The sequence below is a fragment of the Acyrthosiphon pisum genome, chromosome A2 (genome assembly GCF_005508785.2).
Source record: "Acyrthosiphon pisum isolate AL4f chromosome A2, pea_aphid_22Mar2018_4r6ur, whole genome shotgun sequence".
NCBI classification, from domain to species: Eukaryota; Metazoa; Arthropoda; class Insecta; order Hemiptera; family Aphididae; genus Acyrthosiphon; species Acyrthosiphon pisum.
Window position 1 is genome coordinate 111,503,917 of NC_042495.1, and position 6,433 is coordinate 111,510,349.

At 28.5% G+C, this 6,433-nt stretch overlaps 1 protein-coding gene across 1 annotated transcript in view; it reads right to left on the bottom strand.

Annotated features, from left to right (window-relative positions):
• Positions 1-6,433, bottom strand: part of LOC100160444 — a 218,942-nt gene that overhangs the window by 66,640 nt on the left and 145,869 nt on the right. The window lies entirely within an intron of this gene.

Consider the following 6,433-nt stretch of genomic DNA (forward strand, 5'->3'; position numbering starts at 1 on the left):
CGCGCGACGCGCTGTCTCGCGGACCGGTTGTCACACAAGGTAATAAAAGTGGCGGCAAGTTCGAACAACATTCTTCAGCAAGTATAAATAAATTGATTAGTAGACGAACTCCCTACAATGCAATTGAATTTGATTTATTTAAGGCGAGACGGCTTAAAAGAAATTTTGGTAAGCTATAGTTAAGACTTAAATGTCTATACAATTATATATATCATATTTAAATATTTAAAGTAAGTGCTTATCTATTTTTATTAATTTATTACATTTTGTTATTATATATTACTGTAGCATCACTCTCTGAAGCACAGTCTAAATTAAATGTCGCTACTGTTACTTCAGACATTTCTGAGCATGAAAATAGTTCTAGAAAAAAAAGAAAAAATAAACGCTCAAATGAAATTGTTAGTTCTAATAACAGTTTAAAAAAATTAAAAGAAAAGGCAATAGAAATTGAACTCCCACAATACAGCAGCCCTTCAAAATCGAGTGAGTCGGAATTAGGTATGTTTTTATACCAATCAATGCTTAATTAAGTTACCTCTGTACACATTTTACTTTTTTAGATTATCTGATTTGTTCCTAGATAAAATGCATAGAATACAATTATAGTTTCCAGTTTCCTGAACTTTGTCCTAAATATCTTTTGTTTTTAATGTTTTTATATCTCCAATGTCCAAAAAAAGTTTAAGTAAAGTATATTATAATTTATATATATTGAAATTTTAGATGATTTAGATAAATACATTTCATATGAGCCATTCACAGAGTCCCAAAGTACATCATCTGTGGTAAAGTCAAATCATTCAACACCATCATTTATGACTCAAAAAAATAATAAATCACTGTTTAATATTAATATTGAAAAGCTGCAAGAAGATTCTTCAGGTAAATAAATATTGTAAATAATAATGCGCTTATAGTAGATATATTTTAATTTATATGTTGAACTTTTAGATGATTCAGATAAAGACATTTCATATGAGCCGGGGACAAAGTATCTTTCGTCTGATAAAGATATTAAAGGTTCAGGTGCATCATCTGGAGTAAAGTTGACTACTTCAACATCATCATTTATAACTCCAAATAATAATAAATCACTGTTTAATGTTGATAAACTGCTGGAAGATTCTTCAAGTAAATACATATTGATAACAATAATTATCTTATTATAACTTTTTATTTTACTTTATTACTTTTAAATATATTCTATTGTATAGATTCTCCAATTGGTGGAATAGGAATTCTACAACCTGAACAGGTTCTACAACATAATGATACTAATATCTATGGTTTAATGGGCGTCATTAAAACATTAGGTAAATTCTTTATTATATTATGTATTAATTTAACACATTTAAAATATTTATTTTAATTTAAACCTATGTATAATGTTATCAAATGTTGATAAAATACATTTTTAAGCCAATTTTAATTATTTTTTTTAGTGCATAAATTAGATTCTATAGAAAAACAAGAGGCTGGATTACGTTACGATCATAGAATATTGTTTGATGTACTTGATAAAATTGAACATAAAATCGATACCCCAAATAACATAAATAGAACATCGTTGCAGATATTTCCAGAAAACCAATCTTTGATTCACCAACCATTAATTAAAACGCCTATCAGCACAGAGGATGAATTAGAAGCAGTGGAAGCAAAATTGATTAACGATCAAAACCGTGAATTTAGGTCTCAATTAGTAAGTGATATTTTTATTATTTGAATGGTGGATACCATGTATTTTATAATACGTTTTTTAGTCTTTTATACATTGTCAACATTTTAAAATTAAAAGAATTTTATAGTTTCATCCAATGGCTTATTAAAATGCACATAATTATATACAATTCTATTTTAATAAACAAAAAATTAAATAAAATGTATATTTTTTTTCATGCATTATAATTTTTATTTATTTTTCAGATTCTTGAAATTAGATGGTCAATGGGGAATGACATAAAACATTCAATTAAACGGATATTTGAAAAGTTTTTTAATGATGAGCTTCTATGCAAATATTAATTTCATGGCATTAGGAATAAAACATCTTTTTCTTCGTTAAATATATGTTCCACTATTTTTGGTAAGATATTTTATAAAATATAACAGCCATAACTTATTTTCCATTACAATATATACTTCTTAGTAAATATGTACCTATGTTAAGAAATATTAATTATAAATGCTGTAAACAGCATATTATTGTGAATTATATTATACCATGGGATGGCAAACCTTATTATAATAACATCAATAATTTCATAATACGCCCATTAAAGAATAAAATCAACTTTATTACGTATTAGAATATAATTCTTATATTGTATTTAATAGAATTTTTATTTTATTAAAATCATCAAATTTAATAAAAATATGGATATGTGTGCCATAATAATAACTATATCATTATAATGATTATATCAGCATTCCTGCCATATACCACATTAACTGAGACAAGTAAATTTAAGATTAAATATTAGCTTAAACAGTAATATAATATTATATCAATTCAATTTAAGATACTATTTTGTTACTCTCAAGTCTCAACTCAAATATAATTTTAATATGATATATAAATAAATCTATTAACTAACTTATTATATATATAATATGTAGCAGTCGTATAGTACATATATTATTATATAGGAATACAATATACATCATACTACTGTTGATGAATATATTTTATATTATTTATAAATAACTTAACTATATAAACAACTTTTTAATTAATTCCATTATTTTATACTTACCTATAAATATAGTACCTTTACTATATATATTGTATAACTGTTTTTATTGTTTTTAAACTCTTTTGCTATTTTATAGAAGCGATCCGCAATGAAACAAAATTTAAAAATGTCCAACTTAAAGACATTGAAGATTGTGTACAAAAGTATTTGGCGCAACGTCCAAATGTGGTAAAACGAAAAAAAGCTGCAATCATAACAAATTCTGAAGATGATGTCTAATATATATAATTATACAAGACTATTAATAGTCTTCTATCATAATTTTTTTTCTCAATGTATTTTAATTTAAGCAAGTTGTTTAAAATATGTATTACAAATAATAATAGTATATAATATAATATAATATACTTATTACAATAATGTGTGTTCAAATACATAAAAAAAATAATTTAAATTTGTATTATCTTTTGATATAGGTATATCATATTATATTCAAAAATTATTATGTAGGTACTATTTTATGTTATAATTCTTATGATATAATTAAAGTACCATTTGTTTATTTTAAATATTATATACTATAATTATTTAATTCCAAAGAAATAGCCAATTCTTGTATGTTTGTAATCTGAAGAATATATTTTTCCTGGTTTTGATAAGTATATAGTGGCAGTAGGTATAAATTATAGCGTATCGTAACAAAACCATTAATAAATTGTAATTATTGAAATTTTTTATAAATTAATCGGTAAAAAATGAAGTTCAGATATGAGAATAATATCCACAATGAATATTGGATGCATATTGAATACAACATTTTAAATATCAATCTAATATTAGGTCAATTATTAATATTAATTATTATGAATAGGTTGAGGAAGCAATGCTATTATAATAATTTGTGATATTAAACATTATTCAATCAATATCCATCCAAGATTATTTTCAACAATCATTTAATATTGATACTAAGTATCAATGCATGATTGTAAATTCAATATTAAATACACAATTTAAGGTGGCCAAATAAAATTGCTGACATATTGCATGGATATCAAAAAATTAGCATTCAACTCGCATGCAATATCCATTCAATTTAATTATTTAAATTAATTGTCCATACAATACTGAAACAAGATTTTTTTGCTGTCTGGGTAGAACCAACAGTTGAGTGTAAATTATTTAAAGGAAACCTAACCAACGTTGTAATAACCGTCTCAGTTCAAAGGTACTAGTCGGCTAAACCCAGACAAACGGCAAACCGCGAACTCTGTAAGCACGGATTCAACTGAGCTTACAACATAATGCTCTAGTGTAGAATAAAGCTATATATTATCTAAAAAAGACAAATATTCTATAACAATGTCTATTGAATTTGATTTATAAATACCTTTTTTATACTCAATATTTTTCATTATATTTATGTAAATGATTCCTAAAATTATAATATTCTTATTAAATAAATTGGAGGAGGGTAGTATTGTAATAATAAAATAAAACCACAGCCCATAAATACAGAATATACAAAAAAATTGTTATCATTTTTATTTAAAAACATAATAGGTACAATAAACAAATATAAAGTTATATAAATTTTCAAGTCATAAGTTTTCTCAGCTTTTGAAGTTTTTGTAATTGTAATTTTGCTTTCCTTTTTGAAACAAGAACTTGATGATTTTTATTTGCATATTTCATACGAATAAAGATCCTTTTCCTTATAAATGTATGTATAACTGGTCTACACTTTTTTTCAATATCCATTCTATTCATTATTTTATATAAAAGTTGTTTTACTACACCTGGTCCTTTAGGGATTTTCTGCTTGGCAGGGATCGAAACCGTTTCAAATTTTAACGGTTACGGTTTTAGTTCTTGAGAACGGTTTTCTAAATTGTCTGGTTTTGGTTTAGGTTGTTATATATTATAAAACTCTACATGATAATTATTAAGAACATCAGGAATAGTGTGTTATACGACGACGCGATCGTGGAATCCGCTGACACAGGGTTTCTATTGTGTCACGGAGCGTCGCCGTCTAACACACTACGGGAGGCCAGTCAGTCTTAATATTACGTTTTAACGAATACATTGTCATTAGCCGTGGTAATAATAAAATATAACTTTTATTCAAATTATTTTGCGTACATTATTTTAATTGTTGTGAGAAATCATAACATTTTTTGGTGGCAGCGGTGCGATACGATAGTATTCCGGTACTACGCTCAAAAATAATAATTACTAATATCGGCAAATTAATGACCGTATTATATACCGTGTATTGAGTAGTGAAAAACGTGATTTGTTTTCGTCAAGACTCAACAGAAACTTCAGACCATCCACGACAAAAAAAAAAAAGGAAATCGCAGACACTCTACCAGAATCTCATTCAAAAGGAATTTCGAAAATAAGGTAAATTTTTTATGTCAACACATGTTTGGGCGAAGCCGGCAGAGCACCGCCCGAATCGTCGACTGTTGTAATCGATAGTAAAAATAATCCTCCTACTTTGGACAAGGCCATACAGGCAGCCCGCGAGGAAGAAAGAGTAAGAAAATCTCTCGAAGAATCCAAACGATTTTATGAAGTACCTAACAAGCAGCAAAACGGCAAAACCCAGAACAAAAAACCAAGTACACCATGTTTCCACTGTGGGAAAATGGCGCATTGGGCACGGGATTGCCGGACACAACAAAGCACTTCGAACAGTGGAAATTCAGCAAATCATCCACCCAAGGCAATAGTTAACACTATCACCTGCAGATACTGCAAGAAACCCGGACACACGAAGGAAGTGTGTCGGAAGCTAAAATACGTCAACTCTAAAAAAGGAATAGAAACTTCAGAAAATTCATCAAAGAATCAGGGAAACCAATCGCAGTCGGATGTCAACGGCGGACGTCCGGCAAGCAGTATAAAAACAGCCGCAGTCACTTTTCAACATTCGTCTTAATGACTAAAATTAAACAAAAACTTGACGACAACCACATTACCTGTCAAAGCTCCCAGACCATTAAACAATCTATCCGATTTCTGCTTGATTCGGGTAGTGACTTAAATAAACTTTCAGCTCTCAAAGGAAACGTAATGGTATATGATAAAACCATTTACCAACTAAAAGGAATCACGGAACATTGCATTCATATAATAGGATCTACAAATATTGAAATACAAGTTGGAGGTGACAAACGAATTGTCGAATTCCACGTGGTTCAACCAACATTTCCAGTGCCACATGAAGGCATATTAGGAAAGCCTTTCATCGTCGGACAAGGAGCAATTGTAAATTATCAAACCAACGAGTTAACACTCACGGATCGTTCAAACATTACACTACAACCACGTACAGAAAATATTGTGGCAGTCCCAGCTCCAGATACAGCAGAAAATATACAAATACTTGTTGACAATCAAAAAATAACAGAGACTGTTACATGTGGAAATTGCCTCACCACCGTAAGAAATAAATCCATCTTTATATCACTAATAAATCCGACAGAAAATCCTATTCAAATTAAAATCCCCAATCTAGAACAGTTAGTTCACGAAGAATATAGCGAAGCTTACGTTCATACAACACAAATCCAAGAACAATCGAAAACTCATGAAGGGATGTAACAGAATAGCCCGTTTACACGAGGCCCTGCGGACAGATAATCTTAATGTGAAGAAGAAATCCGCCTTATTGTCTATCTGCAACGACTACTCAGACATATTTCTTCTTGGATGGTGACAAA